Source organism: Oncorhynchus tshawytscha, linkage group LG07 (assembly GCF_018296145.1).
Source record: "Oncorhynchus tshawytscha isolate Ot180627B linkage group LG07, Otsh_v2.0, whole genome shotgun sequence".
NCBI lineage: Eukaryota > Metazoa > Chordata > Actinopteri > Salmoniformes > Salmonidae > Oncorhynchus > Oncorhynchus tshawytscha.
In genome coordinates this window covers 3,725,582-3,746,464 of record NC_056435.1, presented here as the reverse complement: position 1 = coordinate 3,746,464, position 20,883 = coordinate 3,725,582, and the positions used below count along the sequence as shown (strand labels likewise).

General features: G+C 47.4%; 1 protein-coding gene across 1 annotated transcript in view; it reads left to right on the top strand.

Annotated features, from left to right (window-relative positions):
- The window catches only part of LOC112242635 (ephrin-A2-like), a 36,339-nt gene that overhangs the window by 10,801 nt on the left and 4,655 nt on the right, over nt 1-20,883 (top strand). The window lies entirely within an intron of this gene.

Genomic DNA, 20,883 nt, shown 5'->3' with positions numbered 1-20,883 from the left:
GTGGTGATTGTCTGATAAAGGATTGGGGTGGTGATTGTCTGGTAAAGGCTTGTGTTGGTGGTTGTCTGGTAAAGGGTTGGGGTGGTGGTTGTCTGGTAAAGGGTTGGGGTGGTGCTTGTCTGGTAAAGGGTTGGGGTGGTGATTGTCTGATAAAGGGTTGGGGTGGTGATTGTCTGATAAAGGGTTGGGGTGGTGATTGTCTGGTAAAGGGTTGTGTTGGTGCTTATCTGGTAAAGGGTTGGGGTGGTGGTTGTCTGGTAAAGGGTTGGGGTGGTGGTTGTCTTGTAAAGGGTTGTGTTGGTGGTTGTTTGGTAAAGGGTTGGGGTGGTGGTTGTCTGGTAAAGGCTTGTGTTGGTGGTTGTCTGGTAAAGGGTTGGGGTGGTGATTGTCTGGTAAAGGGTTGGGGTGGTGATTGTCTGGTAAAGGGTTGGGGTGGTGATTGTCTGGTAAAGGGTTGGGGTGGTGATTGTCTGGTAAAGGGTTGGTGATGGTCTGATAAAGGGTTGTGGTGGTGATTGTCTGGTAAAGGGTTGGGGTGGTTATTGTCTGATAAAGGGTTGGGGTGGTGGTTGTCTGGTAAAGGGTTGGGGTGGTGATTGTCTGGTAAAGGGTTGGGGTGGTGGTTGTCTGTTAAAGGGTTGGGGTGGTGGTTGTCTGCTAAAGGGTTGGGGTGGTGATTGTCTGATAAAGGGTTGGGGTGGTGATTGTCTGGTAAAGGCTTGTGTTGGTGGTTGTCTGGTAAAGGGTTGGGGTGGTGATTGTCTGGTAAAGGGTTGGGGTGGTGATTGTCTGGTAAAGGGTTGGGGTGGTGGTTGTCTGGTAAAGGGTTGGGGTGGTGTTGTCTGGTAAAGGGTTGGTGATGGTCTGATAAATGGTTGTGGTGGTGATTGTCTGGTAAAGGGTTGGGGTGGTGGTTGTCTGGTAAAGGGTTGGGGTGGTGATTGTCTGATAAAGGGTTGGGGTGGTGGTTGTCTGGTAAATGGTTGGGGTGGTGATTGTCTGGTAAAGGGTTGGGGTGGTGGTTGTCTGGTAAAGGGTTGGGGTGGTGGTTGTCTGCTAAAGGGTTGGGGTGGTGATTGTCTGATAAAGGGTTGGGGTGGTGATTGTATGATAAAGGGTTGGGGTGGTGGTTGTCTGGTAAATGGTTGGGGTGGTGATTGTCTGGTAAAGGGTTGGGGTGGTGATTGTCTGGTAAAGGGTTGGGGTGGTGATTGTCTGGTAAAGGGTTGGTGATTGTCTGATAAAGGGTTGGGGTGGTGATTGTCTGATAAAGGGTTAGGGTGGTGATTGTCTGGTAAAGGGTTGGGGTGGTGGTTGTCTGGTAAAGGGTTGGGGTGGTGATTGTCTGGTAAAGGGTTGGGGTGGTGATTGTCTGATAAAGGGTTGGGGTGGTGATTGTCTGATAAAGGGTTGGGGTGGTGATTGTCTGGTAAAGGGTTGTGTTGGTGCTTATCTGGTAAAGGGTTGGGGTGGTGATTGTCTGATAAAGGGTTGGGGTGGTGATTGTCTGATAAAGGGTTGGGGTGGTGATTGTCTGGTAAAGGGTTGTGTTGGTGCTTATCTGGTAACGGGTTGGGGTGGTGGTTGTCTGGTAAAGGGTTGGGGTGGTGATTGTCTGGTAAAGGGTTGGGGTGGTGGTTGTCTGGTAAAGGGTTGTGTTGGTGGTTGTTTGGTAAAGGGTTGGGGTGGTGGTTGTCTGATAAAGGGGTTGTGTTGGTGGTTGTTTGGTAAAGGGTTGGGGTGGTGATTGTCTGGTAAAGGGTTGGGGTGGTCATTGTCTGGTAAAGGGTTGGGGTGGTGATTGTCTGGTAAAGGGTTGGTGATGGTCTGATAAAGGGTTGGGGTGGTGGTTGTCTGGTAAAGGGTTGGGGTGGTGGTTGTCTTGTAAAGGGTTGGGGTGGTGGTTGTCTGGTAAAGGGTTGGGGTGGTGGTTGTCTGGTAAAGGGTTGGGGTGGTGGTTGTCTGGTAAAGGGTTGGGGTGGTGGTTGTCTTGTAAAGGGTTGGGGTGGTGGTTGTCTTGTAAAGGGTTGTGTTGGTGGTTGTTTGGTAAAGGGTTGGGGTGGTGGTTGTCTGGTAAAGGCTTGTGTTGGTGGTTGTCTGGTAAAGGGTTGGGGTGGTGATTGTCTGGTAAAGGGTTGGGGTGGTGATTGTCTGGTAAAGGGTTGGGGTGGTGATTGTCTGGTAAAGGGTTGGGGTGGTGATTGTCTGGTAAAGGGTTGGTGATGGTCTGATAAAGGGTTGTGGTGGTGATTGTCTGGTAAAGGGTTGGGGTGGTTATTGTCTGATAAAGGGTTGGGGTGGTGGTTGTCTGGTAAAGGGTTGGGGTGGTGATTGTCTGGTAAAGGGTTGGGGTGGTGGTTGTCTGTTAAAGGGTTGGGGTGGTGGTTGTCTGCTAAAGGGTTGGGGTGGTGATTGTCTGATAAAGGGTTGGGGTGGTGATTGTCTGGTAAAGGCTTGTGTTGGTGGTTGTCTGGTAAAGGGTTGGGGTGGTGATTGTCTGGTAAAGGGTTGGGGTGGTGATTGTCTGGTAAAGGGTTGGGGTGGTGGTTGTCTGGTAAAGGGTTGGGGTGGTGATTGTCTGGTAAAGGGTTGGGGTGGTGATTGTCTGATAAAGGGTTGGGGTGGTGATTGTCTGATAAAGGGTTGGGGTGGTGATTGTCTGGTAAAGGGTTGTGTTGGTGCTTATCTGGTAAAGGGTTGGGTGGTGGTGGTTGTCTGGTAAAGGGTTGGGGTGGTGATTGTCTGGTAAAGGATTGGGGTGGTGATTGTCTGGTAAAGGCTTGTGTTGGTGGTTGTCTGGTAAAGGGTTGGGGTGGTGGTTGTCTGGTAAAGGGTTGGGGTGGTGATTGTCTGGTAAAGGGTTGGGGTGGTGATTGTCTGATAAAGGGTTGGGGTGGTGATTGTCTGATAAAGGGTTGGGGTGGTGATTGTCTGGTAAAGGGTTGTGTTGGTGCTTATCTGGTAAAGGGTTGGGGTGGTGGTTGTCTGGTAAAGGGTTGGGGTGGTGATTGTCTGGTAAAGGATTGGGGTGGTGATTGTCTGGTAAAGGCTTGTGTTGGTGGTTGTCTGGTAAAGGGTTGGGGTGGTGATTGTCTGGTAAAGGGTTGGGGTGGTGATTGTCTGGTAAAGGGTTGGTGATGGTCTGATAAAGGGTTGGGGTGGTGGTTGTCTGGTAAAGGGTTGGGTTGGTGGTTGTCTTGTAAAGGGTTGGGGTGGTGATTGTCTGGTAAAGGGCTGGGGTGGTGATTGTCTGGTAAAGGGTTGGGGTGGTGATTGTCTGGTAAAGGGTTGGTGATTGTCTGATAAAGGGTTGTGTTGGTGGTTGTATGGTAAAGGGTTGGGGTGGTGGTTGTCTGCTAAAGGGTTGGGGTGGTGGTTGTCTGGTAAAGGGTTGGGGTGGTGGTTGTCTGGTCAAGGGTTGGGGTGGTGGTTGTCTGGTAAAGGGTTGGGGTGGTTGTCTTGTAAAGGGTTGGGGGGTGGTTGTCTTGTAAAGGGTTGGGGTGGTGGTTGTCTTGTAAAGGGTGGTGTTGGTGGTTGTTTGGTAAAGGGTTGGGGTGGTGGTTGTCTGATAAAGGGTTGTGTTGGTGGTTGTTTGGAAAAGGGTTGGGGTGGTGATTGTCTGGTAAAGGGTTGGGGTGGTGATTGTCTGGTAAAGGGTTGGGGTGGTGATTGTCTGGTAAAGGGTTGGTGATGGTCTGATAAAGGGTTGGGGTGGTGGTTGTCTGGTAAAGGGTTGGGGTGGTGGTTGTCTTGTAAAGGGTTGGGGTGGTGGTTGTCTTGTAAAGGGTTGTGTTGGTGGTTGTTTGGTAAAGGGTTGGGGTGGTGGTTGTCTGGTAAAGGGTTGTGTTGGTGGTTGTTTGGTAAAGGGTTGGGGTGGTGGTTGTCTGGTAAAGGGTTGTGTTGGTGGTTGTTTGGTAAAGGGTTGGGGTGGTGGTTGTCTGCTAAAGGGTTGGGGTGGTGGTTGTCTGGTAAAGGGTTGGGGTGGTGGTTGTCTGGTAAAGGGTTGGGGTGGTGGTTGTCTTGTAAAGGGTTGGGGTGGTGGTTGTCTTGTAAAGGGTTGTGTTGGTGGTTGTTTGGTAAAGGGTTGGGGTGGTGGTTGTCTGATAAAGGGTTGTGTTGGTGGTTGTTTGGTAAAGGGTTGGGGTGGTGATTGTCTGGTAAAGGGTTGGTGATGGTCTGATAAAGGGTTGGGGTGGTGGTTGTCTGGTAAAGGGTTGGGGTGGTGGTTGTCTTGTAAAGGGTTGGGGTGGTGGTTGTCTTGTAAAGGGTTGTGTTGGTGGTTGTTTGGTAAAGGGTTGGGGTGGTGGTTGTCTGGTAAAGGGTTGTGTTGGTGGTTGTTTGGTAAAGGGTTGGGGTGGTGGTTGTCTGGTAAAGGGTTGTGTTGGTGGTTGTTTGGTAAAGGGTTGGGGTGGTGGTTGTCTGCTAAAGGGTTGGGGTGGTGGTTGTCTGGTAAAGGGTTGGGGTGGTGGTTGTCTGGTAAAGGGTTGGGGTGGTGGTTGTCTTGTAAAGGGTTGGGGTGGTGGTTGTCTTGTAAAGGGTTGTGTTGGTGGTTGTTTGGTAAAGGGTTGGGGTGGTGGTTGTCTGATAAAGGGTTGTGTTGGTGGTTGTTTGGTAAAGGGTTGGGGTGGTGATGGTCTGGTAAAGGGTTGGGGTGGTGATTGTCTGGTAAAGGGTTGGGGTGGTGGTTGTCTGGTAAAGGGTTGGGGTGGTGGTTGTCTGCTAAAGGGTTGGGGTGGTGATTGTCTGATAAAGGGTTGGGGTGGTGATTGTACGATAAAGGGTTGGGGTGGTGGTTGTCTGGTAAATGGTTGGGGTGGTGATTGTCTGGTAAAGGCTTGTGTTGTTGATTGTCTGGTAAAGGGGTGGGGTGGTGATTGTCTGGTAAAGGGTTGGGGTGGTGGTTGTCTGGTAAAGGGTTGGGGTGGTGATTGTCTGGTAAAGGGTTGGTGATTGTCTGATAAAGGGTTGGGGTGGTGATTGTCTGATAAAGGGTTGGGGTGGTGAATGTCTGGTAAAGGGTTGTGTTGGTGCTTATCTGGTAAAGGGTTGGGGTGGTGGTTGTCTGGTAAAGGGTTGGGGTGGTGATTGTCTGGTAAAGGGTTGGGGTGGTTATTGTCTGGTAAAGGGTTGGTGATGGTCTGATAAAGGGTTGGGGTGGTGATTGTCTGATAAAGGGTTGGGGTGGTGAATGTCTGGTAAAGGGTTGTGTTGGTGGTTGTTTGGTAAAGGGTTGGGGTGGTGGTTGTCTGCTAAAGGGTTGGGGTGGTGGTTGTCTGGTAAAGGGTTGGGGTGGTGGTTGTCTGGTAAAGGGTTGGGGTGGTGGTTGTCTTGTAAAGGGTTGGGGTGGTGGTTGTCTTGTAAAGGGTTGTGTTGGTGGTTGTTTGGTAAAGGGTTGGGGTGGTGGTTGTCTGATAAAGGGTTGTGTTGGTGGTTGTTTGGTAAAGGGTTGGGGTGGTGATTGTCTGGTAAAGGGTTGGTGATGGTCTGATAAAGGGTTGGGGTGGTGGTTGTCTGGTAAAGGGTTGGGGTGGTGGTTGTCTTGTAAAGGGTTGGGGTGGTGGTTGTCTTGTAAAGGGTTGTGTTGGTGGTTGTTTGGTAAAGGGTTGGGGTGGTGGTTGTCTGGTAAAGGGTTGTGTTGGTGGTTGTTTGGTAAAGGGTTGGGGTGGTGGTTGTCTGGTAAAGGGTTGTGTTGGTGGTTGTTTGGTAAAGGGTTGGGGTGGTGGTTGTCTGCTAAAGGGTTGGGGTGGTGGTTGTCTGGTAAAGGGTTGGGGTGGTGGTTGTCTGGTAAAGGGTTGGGGTGGTGGTTGTCTTGTAAAGGGTTGGGGTGGTGGTTGTCTTGTAAAGGGTTGTGTTGGTGGTTGTTTGGTAAAGGGTTGGGGTGGTGGTTGTCTGATAAAGGGTTGTGTTGGTGGTTGTTTGGTAAAGGGTTGGGGTGGTGATGGTCTGGTAAAGGGTTGGGGTGGTGATTGTCTGGTAAAGGGTTGGGGTGGTGGTTGTCTGGTAAAGGGTTGGGGTGGTGGTTGTCTGCTAAAGGGTTGGGGTGGTGATTGTCTGATAAAGGGTTGGGGTGGTGATTGTACGATAAAGGGTTGGGGTGGTGGTTGTCTGGTAAATGGTTGGGGTGGTGATTGTCTGGTAAAGGCTTGTGTTGTTGATTGTCTGGTAAAGGGGTGGGGTGGTGATTGTCTGGTAAAGGGTTGGGGTGGTGGTTGTCTGGTAAAGGGTTGGGGTGGTGATTGTCTGTAAAGGGTTGGTGATTGTCTGATAAAGGGTTGGGGTGGTGATTGTCTGATAAAGGGTTGGGGTGGTGAATGTCTGGTAAAGGGTTGTGTTGGTGCTTATCTGGTAAAGGGTTGGGGTGGTGGTTGTCTGGTAAAGGGTTGGGGTGGTGATTGTCTGGTAAAGGGTTGGGGTGGTTATTGTCTGGTAAAGGGTTGGTGATGGTCTGATAAAGGGTTGGGGTGGTGGTTGTCTGGTAAAGGGTTGGGGTGGTGGTTGTCTTGTAAAGGGTTGGGGTGGTGGTTGTCTTGTAAAGGGTTGTGTTGGTGGTTGTTTGGTAAAGGGTTGGGGTTGTGGTTGTCTGGTAAAGGGTTGTGTTGGTGGTTGTTTGGTAAAGGGTTGGGGTGGTGGTTGTCTGGTAAAGGGTTGTGTTGGTGGTTGTTTGGTAAAGGGTTGGGGTGGTGGTTGTCTGCTAAAGGGTTGGGGTGGTGGTTGTCTGGTAAATGGTTGGGGTGGTGGTTGTCTGGTAAAGGGTTGGGGTGGTGGTTGTCTGGTAAAGGGTTGGGGTGGTGGTTGTCTTGTAAAGGGTTGGGGTGGTGGTTGTCTTGTAAAGGGTTGTGTTGGTGGTTGTTTGGTAAAGGGTTGGGGTGGTGGTTGTCTTGTAAAGGGTTGTGTTGGTGGTTGTTTGGTAAAGGGTTGGGGTGGTGGTTGTCTGGTAAAGGGTTGTGTTGGTGGTTGTTTGGTAAAGGGTTGGGGTGGTGGTTGTCTGATAAAGGGTTGTGTTGGTGGTTGTTTGGTAAAGGGTTGGGGTGGTGATTGTCTGGTAAAGGGTTGGGGTGGTCATTGTCTGGTAAAGGGTTGGGGTGGTGATTGTCTGGTAAAGGGTTGGTGATGGTCTGATAAAGGGTTGGGGTGGTGGTTGTCTGGTAAAGGGTTGGGGTGGTGGTTGTCTTGTAAAGGGTTGGGGTGGTGGTTGTCTGGTAAAGGGTTGGGGTGGTGGTTGTCTGGTAAAGGGTTGGGGTGGTGGTTGTCTGGTAAAGGGTTGGGGTGGTGGTTGTCTTGTAAAGGGTTGGGGTGGTGGTTGTCTTGTAAAGGGTTGTGTTGGTGGTTGTTTGGTAAAGGGTTGGGGTGGTGGTTGTCTGGTAAAGGCTTGTGTTGGTGGTTGTCTGGTAAAGGGTTGGGGTGGTGATTGTCTGGTAAAGGGTTGGGGTGGTGATTGTCTGGTAAAGGGTTGGGGTGGTGATTGTCTGGTAAAGGGTTGGGGTGGTGATTGTCTGGTAAAGGGTTGGTGATGGTCTGATAAAGGGTTGTGGTGGTGATTGTCTGGTAAAGGGTTGGGGTGGTTATTGTCTGATAAAGGGTTGGGGTGGTGGTTGTCTGGTAAAGGGTTGGGGTGGTGATTGTCTGGTAAAGGGTTGGGGTGGTGGTTGTCTGGTAAAGGGTTGGGGTGGTGATTGTCTGGTAAAGGGTTGGGGTGGTGATTGTCTGGTAAAGGGTTGGTGATGGTCTGATAAAGGGTTGTGGTGGTGATTGTCTGATAAAGGGTTGGGGTGGTGATTGTCTGGTAAAGGCTTGTGTTGGTGGTTGTCTGGTAAAGGGTTGGGGTGGTGATTGTCTGGTAAAGGGTTGGGGTGGTGATTGTCTGGTAAAGGGTTGGGGTGGTGGTTGTCTGGTAAAGGGTTGGGGTGGTGATTGTCTGGTAAAGGGTTGGGGTGGTGATTGTCTGATAAAGGGTTGGGGTGGTGATTGTCTGATAAAGGGTTGGGGTGGTGATTGTCTGGTAAAGGGTTGTGTTGGTGATTATCTGGTAAAGGGTTGGGGTGGTGGTTGTCTGGTAAAGGGTTGGGGTGGTGATTGTCTGGTAAAGGGTGGTGATTGTCTGGTAAAGGCTTGTGTTGGTGGTTGTCTGGTAAAGGGTTGGGGTGGTGGTTGTCTGGTAAAGGGTTGGGGTGGTGATTGTCTGGTAAAGGGTTGGGGTGGTGATTGTCTGATAAAGGGTTGGGGTGGTGATTGTCTGATAAAGGGTTGGGGTGGTGATTGTCTGGTAAAGGGTTGTGTTGGTGCTTATCTGGTAAAGGGTTGGGGTGGTGGTTGTCTGGTAAAGGGTTGGGGTGGTGATTGTCTGGTAAAGGATTGGGGTGGTGATTGTCTGGTAAAGGCTTGTGTTGGTGGTTGTCTGGTAAAGGGTTGGGGTGGTGATTGTCTGGTAAAGGGTTGGGGTGGTTATTGTCTGATAAAGGGTTGGGGTGGTGGTTGTCTGGTAAAGGGTTGGGGTGGTGATTGTCTGGTAAAGGGTTGGGGTGGTGGTTGTCTGTTAAAGGGTTGGGGTGGTGGTTGTCTGCTAAAGGGTTGGGGTGGTGATTGTCTGATGAAGGGTTGGGGTGGTGATTGTCTGGTAAAGGCTTGTGTTGGTGGTTGTCTGGTAAAGGGTTGGGGTGGTGATTGTCTGGTAAAGGGTTGGGGTGGTGATTGTCTGGTAAAGGGTTGGGGTGGTGGTTGTCTGGTAAAGGGTTGTGTTGGTGGTTGTTTGGTAAAGGGTTGGGGTGGTGGTTGTCTGGTAAAGGCTTGTGTTGGTGGTTGTCTGGTAAAGGGTTGGGGTGGTGATTGTCTGGTAAAGGGTTGGGGTGGTGATTGTCTGGTAAAGGGTTGGGGTGGTGATTGTCTGGTAAAGGGTTGGGGTGGTGATTGTCTGGTAAAGGGTTGGTGATGGTCTGATAAAGGGTTGTGGTGGTGATTGTCTGGTAAAGGGTTGGGGTGGTTATTGTCTTATAAAGGGTTGGGGTGGTGGTTGTCTGGTAAAGGGTTGGGGTGGTGATTGTCTGGTAAAGGGTTGGGGTGGTGGTTGTCTGTTAAAGGGTTGGGGTGGTGGTTGTCTGCTAAAGGGTTGGGGTGGTGATTGTCTGATAAAGGGTTGGGGTGGTGATTGTCTGGTAAAGGCTTGTGTTGGTGGTTGTCTGGTAAAGGGTTGGGGTGGTGATTGTCTGGTAAAGGGTTGGGGTGGTGATTGTCTGGTAAAGGGTTGGGGTGGTGGTTGTCTGGTAAAGGGTTGGGGTGGTGATTGTCTGGTAAAGGGTTGGGGTGGTGATTGTCTGATAAAGGGTTGGGGTGGTGATTGTCTGATAAAGGGTTGGGGTGGTGATTGTCTGGTAAAGGGTTGTGTTGGTGCTTATCTGGTAAAGGGTTGGGGTGGTGGTTGTCTGGTAAAGGGTTGGGGTGGTGATTGTCTGGTAAAGGATTGGGGTGGTGATTGTCTGGTAAAGGCTTGTGTTGGTGGTTGTCTGGTAAAGGGTTGGGGTGGTGGTTGTCTGGTAAAGGGTTGGGGTGGTGATTGTCTGGTAAAGGGTTGGGGTGGTGATTGTCTGATAAAGGGTTGGGGTGGTGATTGTCTGATAAAGGGTTGGGGTGGTGATTGTCTGGTAAAGGGTTGTGTTGGTGCTTATCTGGTAAAGGGTTGGGGTGGTGGTTGTCTGGTAAAGGGTTGGGGTGGTGATTGTCTGGTAAAGGATTGGGGTGGTGATTGTCTGGTAAAGGCTTGTGTTGGTGGTTGTCTGGTAAAGGGTTGGGGTGGTGATTGTCTGGTAAAGGGTTGGGGTGGTGATTGTCTGGTAAAGGGTTGGTGATGGTCTGATAAAGGGTTGGGGTGGTGGTTGTCTGGTAAAGGGTTGGGGTGGTGGTTGTCTTGTAAAGGGTTGGGGTGGTGGTTGTCTGGTAAAGGGCTGGGGTGGTGATTGTCTGGTAAAGGGTTGGGGTGGTGATTGTCTGGTAAAGGGTTGGTGATTGTCTGATAAAGGGTTGTGTTGGTGGTTGTATGGTAAAGGGTTGGGGTGGTGGTTGTCTGCTAAAGGGTTGGGGTGGTGGTTGTCTGGTAAAGGGTTGGGGTGGTGGTTGTCTGGTCAAGGGTTGGGGTGGTGGTTGTCTGGTAAAGGGTTGGGGTGGTTGTCTTGTAAAGGGTTGGGGGGTGGTTGTCTTGTAAAGGGTTGGGGTGGTGGTTGTCTTGTAAAGGGTGGTGTTGGTGGTTGTTTGGTAAAGGGTTGGGGTGGTGGTTGTCTGATAAAGGGTTGTGTTGGTGGTTGTTTGGTAAAGGGTTGGGGTGGTGATTGTCTGGTAAAGGGTTGGGGTGGTGATTGTCTGGTAAAGGGTTGGGGTGGTGATTGTCTGGTAAAGGGTTGGTGATGGTCTGATAAAGGGTTGGGGTGGTGGTTGTCTGGTAAAGGGTTGGGGTGGTGGTTGTCTTGTAAAGGGTTGGGGTGGTGGTTGTCTTGTAAAGGGTTGTGTTGGTGGTTGTTTGGTAAAGGGTTGGGGTGGTGGTTGTCTGGTAAAGGGTTGTGTTGGTGGTTGTTTGGTAAAGGGTTGGGGTGGTGGTTGTCTGGTAAAGGGTTGTGTTGGTGGTTGTTTGGTAAAGGGTTGGGGTGGTGGTTGTCTGCTAAAGGGTTGGGGTGGTGGTTGTCTGGTAAAGGGTTGGGGTGGTGGTTGTCTGGTAAAGGGTTGGGGTGGTGGTTGTCTTGTAAAGGGTTGGGGTGGTGGTTGTCTTGTAAAGGGTTGTGTTGGTGGTTGTTTGGTAAAGGGTTGGGGTGGTGGTTGTCTGATAAAGGGTTGTGTTGGTGGTTGTTTGGTAAAGGGTTGGGGTGGTGATGGTCTGGTAAAGGGTTGGGGTGGTGATTGTCTGGTAAAGGGTTGGGGTGGTGATTGTCTGGTAAAGGGTTGGGGTGGTGGTTGTCTGGTAAAGGGTTGGGGTGGTGGTTGTCTGCTAAAGGGTTGGGGTGGTGATTGTCTGATAAAGGGTTGGGGTGGTGATTGTACGATAAAGGGTTGGGGTGGTGGTTGTCTGGTAAAGGGTTGGGGTGGCGATTGTCTGGTAAAGGGTTGGGGTGGTGATTGTCTGGTAAAGGCTTGTGTTGGTGGTTGTCTGGTAAAGGGTTGGGGTGGTGGTTGTCTGGTAAAGGGTTGTGTTGGTGGTTGTTTGGTAAAGGGTTGGGGTGGTGGTTGTCTGTAAAGGGTTGGGGTGGTGGTTGTCTGGTAAATGGTTGGGGTGGTGGTTGTCTGGTAAAGGGTTGGGGTGGTGGTTGTCTGGTAAAGGGTTGGGGTGGTGGTTGTCTTGTAAAGGGTTGGGGTGGTGGTTGTCTTGTAAAGGGTTGTGTTGGTGGTTGTTTGGTAAAGGGTTGGGGTGGTGGTTGTTTGTAAAGGGTTGTGTTGGTGGTTGTTTGCAAAGGGTTGGGGTGGTGGTTGTCTGGTAAAGGGTTGTGTTGGTGGTTGTTTGGTAAAGGGTTGGGGTGGTGGTTGTCTGATAAAGGGTTGTGTTGGTGGTTGTTTGGTAAAGGGTTGGGGTGGTGATTGTCTGGTAAAGGGTTGGGGTGGTCATTGTCTGGTAAAGGGTTGGGGTGGTGATTGTCTGGTAAAGGGTTGGTGATGGTCTGATAAAGGGTTGGGGTGGTGGTTGTCTGGTAAAGGGTTGGGGTGGTGGTTGTCTTGTAAAGGGTTGGGGTGGTGGTTGTCTTGCAAAGGGTTGTGTTGGTGGTTGTTTGGTAAAGGGTTGGGGTGGTGGTTGTCTGGTAAAGGGTTGTGTTGGTGGTTGTTTGGTAAAGGGTTGGGGTGGTGGTTGTCTGGTAAAGGGTTGGGGTGGTGGTTGTCTGGTAAAGGGTTGGGGTGGTGGTTGTCTGGTAAAGGGTTGGGGTGGTGGTTGTGTAAAGGGTTGGGGTGGTGGTTGTCTGGTAAAGGGTTGGGGTGGTGGTTGTCTTGTAAAGTGTTGGGTTGGTGGTTGTCTTGTAAAGGGTTGTGTTGGTGGTTGTTTGGTAAAGGGTTGGGGTGGTGGTTGTCTGGTAAAGGCTTGTGTTGGTGGTTGTCTGGTAAAGGGTTGGGGTGGTGATTGTCTGGTAAAGGGTTGGGGTGGTGATTGTCTGGTAAAGGGTTGGGGTGGTGTTGTCTGGTAAAGGGTTGGTGATGGTCTGATAAAGGGTTGTGGTGGTGATTGTCTGGTAAAGGGTTGGGGTGGTTATTGTCTGATAAAGGGTTGGGGTGGTGGTTGTCTGGTAAAGGGTTGGGGTGGTGATTGTCTGATAAAGGGTTGGGGTGGTGGTTGTCTGGTAAATGGTTGGGGTGGTGATTGTCTGGTAAAGGGTTGGGGTGGTGGTTGTCTGTTAAAGGGTTGGGGTGGTGGTTGTCTGCTAAAGGGTTGGGGTGGTGATTGTCTGATAAAGGGTTGGGGTGGTGATTGTATGATAAAGGGTTGCGGTGGTGGTTGTCTGGTAAATGGTTGGGGTGGTGATTGTCTGGTAAAGGCTTGTGTTGGTGGTTGTCTGGTAAAGGGTTGGGGTGGTGATTGTCTGGTAAAGGGTTGGGGTGGTGATTGTCTGGTAAAGGGTTGGGGTGGTGATTGTCTGGTAAAGGTTGGGGTGGTGATTGTCTGGTAGGCTTGTGTTGGTGGTTGTCTGGTAAAGGGTTGGGGTGGTGATTGTCTGGTAAAGGGTTGGGGTGGTGATTGTCTGGTAAAGGGTTGGTGATGGTCTGATAAAGGGTTGGGGTGGTGGTTGTCTGGTAAAGGGTTGGGTTGGTGGTTGTCTTGTAAAGGGTTGGGGTGGTGGTTGTCTTGTAAAGGGTTGTGTTGGTGGTTGTTTGGTAAAGGGTTGGGGTTGTGGTTGTCTGGTAAAGGGTTGTGTTGGTGGTTGTTTGGTAAAGGGTTGGGGTGGTGGTTGTCTGCTAAAGGGTTGGGGTGGTGGTTGTCTGGTAAAGGGTTGGGGTGGTGGTTGTCTGGTAAAGGGTTGGGGTGGTGGTTGTCTGGTAAAGGGTTGGGGTGGTGGTTGTCTGGTAAAGGGTTGTGTTGGTGGTTGTTTGGTAAAGGGTTGGGGTGGTGGTTGTCTGGTAAAGGGTTGTGTTGGTGGTTGTTTGGTAAAGGGTTGGGGTGGTGGTTGTCTGGTAAAGGGTTGGGGTGGTGGTTGTCTGGTAAAGGGTTGGGGTGGTGGTTGTCTGGTAAAGGGTTGGGGTGGTGGTTGTCTGGTAAAGGGTTGGGGTGGTGGTTGTCTGGTAAAGGGTTGGGGTGGTGGTTGTCTGGTAAAGGGTTGGGGTGGTGGTTGTCTGATAAAGGGTTGTGTTGGTGGTTGTCTGGTAAAGGGTTGGGGCCAGAAGGGGGTTATGGTTGCTTGTTTTCTGGTAAAGTGCTTACGGGGCATGTCAGTGTTTGGAGGTGTTAATAAAACAGAAATTATATTATTGATCAAAGATGTGGCAAACTGCCCGCAGATATAACCTCATTTTGATATGGATGTGTGTTCGATATGGATTTAGTGAAGAGCCTCTAAGTGTTTTCCAGCTTTGAGTGATTAAGTCAGGCTACTACAGTAGACACACATGAGGATGGGTGGGTGGAGAGAGGGATGGAGGGAGAGAGAGAGAGAGATAGGTGGGGCAGGAATGAGGGGAAAACTCTTATGTTTATGTCAGTTGGTTAATCAGTTAGTTAGTCCAGTCAATCAGACAAATGTGAAGCATCTACTGTGAGATTCAATTATTCAATTTCATCAAAATCACTGGAGCAGTTACATACTTTAAGTCAATTTATTTCAATAAGCTTCCCCAACCCTCTCATACCCGGGAGGGGTAGTACCGTACAAAACTAGTCCCGAGAGGAGAGAGGGATAAAAGAGGAGAGTGTAGAGGAATGTGAGAGGAGAGTGTAGAGAGATATGAGAGGAGAGTGTAGAGGGATATGAGAGGACAGTGTAGAGGGATAAGAGAGGCGAGTGTAGAGGGATATGAGAGGAGAGTGTAGAGGGATATGAGAGGAGAGTGTAGAGGGATAAGAGAGGGGAGTGTAGAGGGATATGAGAGGAGAGTGTAGAGGGTTAAGAGAGGGGAGTGTAGAGGGATAAGAGAGGAGAGTGTAGAGGGATAAGAGAGGGGAGTGTAGAGGGATATGAGAGGAGAGAAGTGCTGGATGAGAAAAAAAGTTGAGAAAGTTGCTGAAGGTCATCTGAGAGCCTCGGGGTAGGACCAATCAAAAGATGAATCTGTCAGCCAATCAAATCTGTCAGCCAATCAAAGCCCAGTCCTGTATCATATTCTTCAATCGACAAAAACACACACACACACACACACACACACACCGCAGGGAAATGCAAGTAAGTGAACTCTTTCAAACAGAGGGAGCTAACCTTCATCAGCCTGCTTTATCTGGAAGTTTAACCTACACAACTATTAATATGCCACTCTAACACTGGGAGGAGAGGAGCGATCACAGGCTTTGATATGGTAATGAGAGGGTTTACACACTCACACACATACACACACACACACAGCCTGAGTGCGATGGGGCTGTTTACATAAGGGCCTGCCCTGGGAGGAGTGAGAGCTGTCATCCTGCCAGAAAGAGAGAGAGAGAAAGAGAGAGGGGGAGTGAGGGAGAGAGAGAGAGCAAACAGCCTGTCTGATCTTTTTTACTGAGGGATGGAGTGAGAAGGTGTGGGATGGTGAAAAGGAACTGTTTAGAGAAGAGGAAGGACAACTGATAAGAAAACAGAAGATGGAGGAATGAGAAGGAGATGGAGGGTAGAGAAGGAGATGGAGGGAAGAGAAGGAGGAAAGAGAAGAGAAGGAGGGAAGAAGAGGGAAGAGAAGAAGGAGGAAAGAGAAGAGGAGGGAGGAGAATAGAAGAGAAGGAGGGAAGATAAGGAGATGGAGGAAATAGAAGGATATGGAGGAAAGAGAAGGAAAAGGAGGGGAGATAAGGAGATGGGGGGAAAAGAGGAGGGAAGAGAAGAGAAGGAGGAAAGAGAAGGATATGGAGAAAAGAGATGGAGATGGAGGAAAGAGAAGAGAAGGAGGAAAGAGGAGGGAAGAGAAGAGAAGGAGGAAAGAGAAGGATATGGAGAAAAGAGATGGAGATGGAGGAAAGAGAAGAGAAGGAGGAAAGAGGAGGGAAGAGAAGAGAAGGAGGAAAGAGAAGGATATGGAGAAAAGAGATGGAGATGGAGGAAAGAGAAGAGAAGGAGGAAAGAGGAGGGAAGGAGGAAAGAGTAGGGAAGAGAAGAGAAGGAGGAAAGAGAAGGATATGGAAAGAAGAGAAGGATATGGAGAAAAGAGATGGAGATGGAGGAAAGAGAAGAGAAGGAGGAAAGAGGAGGGAAGAGAAGAGAAGGATATGGAAAGAAGAGAAGAGGAGGAAAGAGAAGGAGATGGAGGAAAGAGAATGATATGGAGGAGAGAAGGGGATGGTGGTAAAGTGGAGAGTGTCATGGAAAGAGAAGGGGAATGATAAGACCTAGAGGAAAAGGAGGGGAAGGCAAGAATAGAGAGAAGTGGGGAATAAAGGATATGGTCCCCTGTTTCCCTCAGTTCAATGTGTCCTCTTTCAGGCTCTTAATCTACATTAACACACACACACTGCCTTCATGTATGCACTCAGTGCTTAAAATAAAGTTCAGTGTGTGTGTGTACTGTGCGAGTGTGTGTGTGTGTGTGACTGTGTGACTATGTGTGTAACTGTGTGTGTGAGACTGTGTGTGTGACTGATTGTGTGTGTGTGTGACTGTGTGTGCGTGACTGTGTGTGTGTGTGTGTGTGTGTGTGTGTGAGTGACTGTGTGCTTGTGTGTGTGTATGAGGGGGTTGTAACCAAGGTCAAAACCACTTAAGTGTCTGTCTTATGTAACCCCCCAGTCCAAATATTCCCCCGCTATGTCTGAGTCTGAGCTGCATACTAAGGTGGACACACACAGGCACACACTCTCTTTAAAGTGAAAGGGTGTGTATCGATTTAGCATGGTGTGCAGATTCCCACCACAACCCCTATACAAGGATTAAAATGAGAGCGCCAGAGGAACACACACACATCGCTTCTTAACGACACAACCTCTCCTAGCTACTCCTGTATCAGTTAGTTGAGGGTTAGTTAGTCTCTCTTCCTCCCCCGTCCTCCTCCTCTTTCCTCTCTTTCATCTCGCCATTAGGCCCACAGGCTAAGGAGGTGTGTCTTTGTGTGTGTGTGTTTAAAGGAAGAGAAACAGCAGAGCTAGCAGTAGTTAATTAATACACATCAAAAGGACCATTAAATATGAAACAGCTACACAGCACAGCCAACAGCAGCAACAGTTTGGCTGACCTGAATAATTCACACAAGAGCTCACCCTGTGTGTGTGTGTGTGTGTGTGTGTGTGTGTGTGTGTGTGTGTGTGTGTGTGTGTGTGTGTGTGTGTGTGTGTGTGTGTGTGTGTGTGTGTGTGTGTGTGTGTGTGTGTGTGTGTGTGTGTGTGTGTGTGTGTTTAATGTGAATTATTCAGAATATAGCTTACCCTTCTGCCCAACACTCTATTTTGTTAACAAGTCTCTTTAGCTTTATATAATTATTTATAATTAGTGCTGTTACTATCTCGATTAGTGCTGTCAATATCTCTACCAATCATGTTACTATCTCGATTAGTGCTGTCAATATCTCTACCAATCATGTTACTATCTCGATTAGTGCTGTCAATATCTCTACCAATCATGTTACTATCTCGATTAGTGCTGTCAATATCTCTACCAATCATGTTACTATCTCGATTAGTGCTGTCAATATCTCTACCAATCATGTTACTATCTCGATTAGTGCTGTCAATATCTCTACCAATCATGTTACTATCTCGATTAGTGCTGTCAATATCTCTACCAATCATGTTACTATCTCGATTAGTGCTGTCAATATCTCTACCAATCATGTTACTATCTCGATTAGTGCTGTCAATATCTCTACCAATCATGTTACTATCTCGATTAGTGCTGTCAATATCTCTACCAATCATGTTACTATCTCGATGAGTGCTGTCAATATCTCTACCAATCATGTTACTATCTCGATTAGTGCTGTCAATATCTCTACCAATCATGTTACTATCTCGATAAGTGCTGTCAATATCTCTACCAATCATGTTACTATCTCGATTAGTGCTGTCAATATCTCTATCAATCATGTTACTATCTCGATTAGTGCTGTCAATATCTCTATCAATCATGTTACTATTACGATTAGTGCTGTCAATATCTCTATCAATCATGTTACTATCTCAATTAGTGCTGTCAATATCTCTATAAATCATGTTACTATCTCAATTAGTGCTGTCAATATCTCTATCAATAATGTAACCCATCCAATCATCCCTGTTATAGCTCAGTCAGTCGTTACTATCTCAATCAGTCCAGTTACAATAGTCAGTCAGTCCTGTTACTATCTCAATCATCCCTGTTAGGCTACTCTCTCTAACTCACCCCCAATATTGGGTATGTAACAGAATATACTTAGGCCGGGATTCAATCCGTTCGCACATTGAAACACACTTGGCATTGTCATGTTCGTTGGAATGAATGTCGGACCAAGGTGCAGTAAGTAGAGTTCCACATTATTTATTAGAAAGTGAAACTTAGAAAAAAACTAAACAATAAAGAATAAACAAACTGTGACGACAATGCAGTGCTAACAGGCAACTAAACATAAACAATATCCCATAACCCACAGGTGGAAAAAATGCTACTTAAGTATGATCTCCAATTAGAGACAACGATAACCAGCTGCCTCTAATTGGGAATCATACAAATCACCAACATAGAAAATAAACCTAGAACCCCACATAGAAAATATAAACTAGAACAACCCCCCAGTCACGCCCTGACCTACTCTACCATAGAAAATAAAAGCTTTCTATGGTCAGGACGTGACAGGCATTTAAAGGTAATTTCCGATTGAGCAATGTGGGAACATTGCGTGTAATGCGCGATTGGATTGAATCCAGCCCTTATTCAGATTACTTTTACATCTCCACCAGTGAATAGCTCGCAATGTCAAGAGCATGAATGGTAGTAAATTAACAAAATAAAAATATTATTATTTGAAACCCAATGAGGCTAGAGAGTTGCATTTATTTGACCGGCCAGCTATGTGTGTAGATCTTCCCATTTTACTATTGGTTTTCATTCTTAGGGTTGAAAACGGAAAGAGTGGAAGAGAGCTGCTACACTATGGGCGTCGCTTGATGTCTGTGTGTGTTTCCCCCTGAGCGGATGCCTATTTCTAGATCGGTGGGGGGCAAGGTTTGGCCACTGGAGGAGAAAAGCTGTGTTTCTGTTTTAGAGAAGAAATCCTCACAACCTAAACCCTTCACACACGCCCACACAATGAAGCACACACACACAATGAAGCACACACACACGGGTCTTTCTATAAACTAGGGTACCAGTGAGGATTTCTTATACTGGACAACTTGTTAATAAGTCATTGATAACAATTTATTTTCATGTCATTACATTAAGATACAGTATAAGGGGGGATCATACACTACAAGGCCAAGCGCTTGCAAAGCTGTCATCAAGGCAAAGGTTGACTACTTCAAAGAACACTTTTTGGGTTGCTACATGATTCCATATGTGTTATTTCATAGTTTTGATATCTTCACTATTATTCTACAATGTAGAAAATAGTAAAAATAAAGAAAAACCCTTGAATGAGTAGGTGTCCAAACCTTTGACTGGTACTGTAGGTCCAGACTATTTTGGGGTCTCATTCCTGTGTCTAGCTGTACGCAATTGTGTAAGATAGACTATTGCGCAACACCCAACACGCTTCCTATTAATTATTCGGCATATAATGACGACAAATTACATAGCCTAGTGGGCTTATTCACAACATGATCTGGTAATGAAATAACATGACAAATCCATTTTATTTCCCATGTTACACCTGCCATTTTAAACGACAAGGGGCTTGAAGTAGCCCACTTGAACATGAATTCGGAGCTCAGAAATTCAAGTCCTAGAATATGGCTACTGTAACGGCTTTCATTGGAAGAAGAGGAATCGTCAGACCAAAATGCAGCGGGATACGTGTTCATCTTTATTTTGAGGAACTGAACACTGAATACAAAAATAACAAAAGGAAAACCCGAAACAGTCCTGCAAGGTGAAACAAACACTAAACAGAAATACAACTAAAAGTGGAAAAACAGGCTACCTAAGTATGATTCCCAATCAGAGACAATGATAGACTACTGTCCCTGATTGAGAACCATACCCGGCCCGAAACATAGAAATACAAAAACCTAGACATACAAACATAGAATACCCACCCAAATCACACCCTGACCAAACAATAGAAACATACAATGCAATCTACGGTCAGGGCGTGACACCTACCATGAGTTGAACATTTCCTCAATTTGGTGCTTGAAAATTCTTTCTAATTATTGCAGCCAATTTATAAATTCTCCTGCTCCCATATAATTATCTGTGATTTCATTTTTTTATCTGTTTTTGCCACTTTTTTTTGTTTCCCGACGCAACTATGTTGCCATAAAATCACGTGCAGTTGTTATGAGGACGACAACATCTACTGAAAAATCGCCATGCATGCATCCATCCAATCTATTTAGTCGGGTAATGTCCAAATTATTCTCATATATTTTATAATGTAATAATAAGAATTAGAATATCAATATTCTAATTATATATACTTTTTTTTAATATACTTTTTCTTTTGCACTTTTTTGGGTGGACTGTATTAGGCCCTACATGTACAATTATATAAATTATACAATTGTTTAACATTGTTGACATCCTCGAAAAGGACACTTGAAAGCGTCCCTGAACATCCTTGAATTAGACTTGCCAGTGTCTGTATGAACCCGAGTTAAAGGATGTATAGTCCTAGTCCTGTGTTGTTGTCTAGGTGGAGTAATGGGTTTCTTAAAGGATGTATAGTCCTAGTCCTGTGTTGTTGTCTAGGTGGAGTAATGGGTTTCTTAAAGGATGTATAGTCCTAGTCCTGTGTTGTTGTCTAGGTAGAGTAATGGGTTTCTTAAAGGATGTATAGTCCTAGTCCTGTGTTGTTGTATAGGTGGAGTAATGGGCTACTTACAGGATGTATAGTCCTAGTCCTGTGTTGTTGTATAGGTGGAGTAATGGGCTACTTACAGGATGTATAGTCCTAGTCCTGTGTTGTTGTCTAGGTGGAGTAATGGGTTACTTAAAGGATGTATAGTCCTAGTCCTGTGTTGTTGTCTAGGTGGAGTAATGGGTTTCTTAAAGGATGTATAGTCCTAGTCCTGTGTTGTTGTCTAGGTGGAGTAATGGGTTACTTAAAGGATGTATAGTCCTAGTCCTGTGTTGTTGTATAGGTGGTGTAATGGGCTACTTACAGGATGTATAGTCCTAGTCCTGTGTTGTTGTCTAGGTGGAGTAATGGGTTTCTTAAAGGATGTATAGTCCTAGTCCTGTGTTGTTGTATAGGTGGAGTAATGGGCTACTTACAGGATGTATAGTCCTAGTCCTGCGTTGTTGTATAGGTGGAGTAATGGGCTACTTACAGGATGTATAGTCCTAGTCCTGTGTTGTTGTATAGGTGGAGTAATGGGCTACTTACAGGATGTATAGTCCTAGTCCTGCGTTGTTGTATAGGTGGAGTAATGGGCTACTTACAGGATGTATAGTCCTAGTCCTGTGTTGTTGTATAGGTGGAGTAATGGGCTACTTACAGGATGTATGGTCCTAGTCCTGTGTTGTTGTATAGGTGGTGTAATGGGCTACTTACAGGATGTATAGTCCTAGTCCTGTGTTGTTGTATAGGTGGAGTAATGGGCTACTTACAGGATGTATAGTCCTAGTCCTGTGTTGTTGTATAGGTGGAGTAATGGGCTACTTACAGGATGTATAG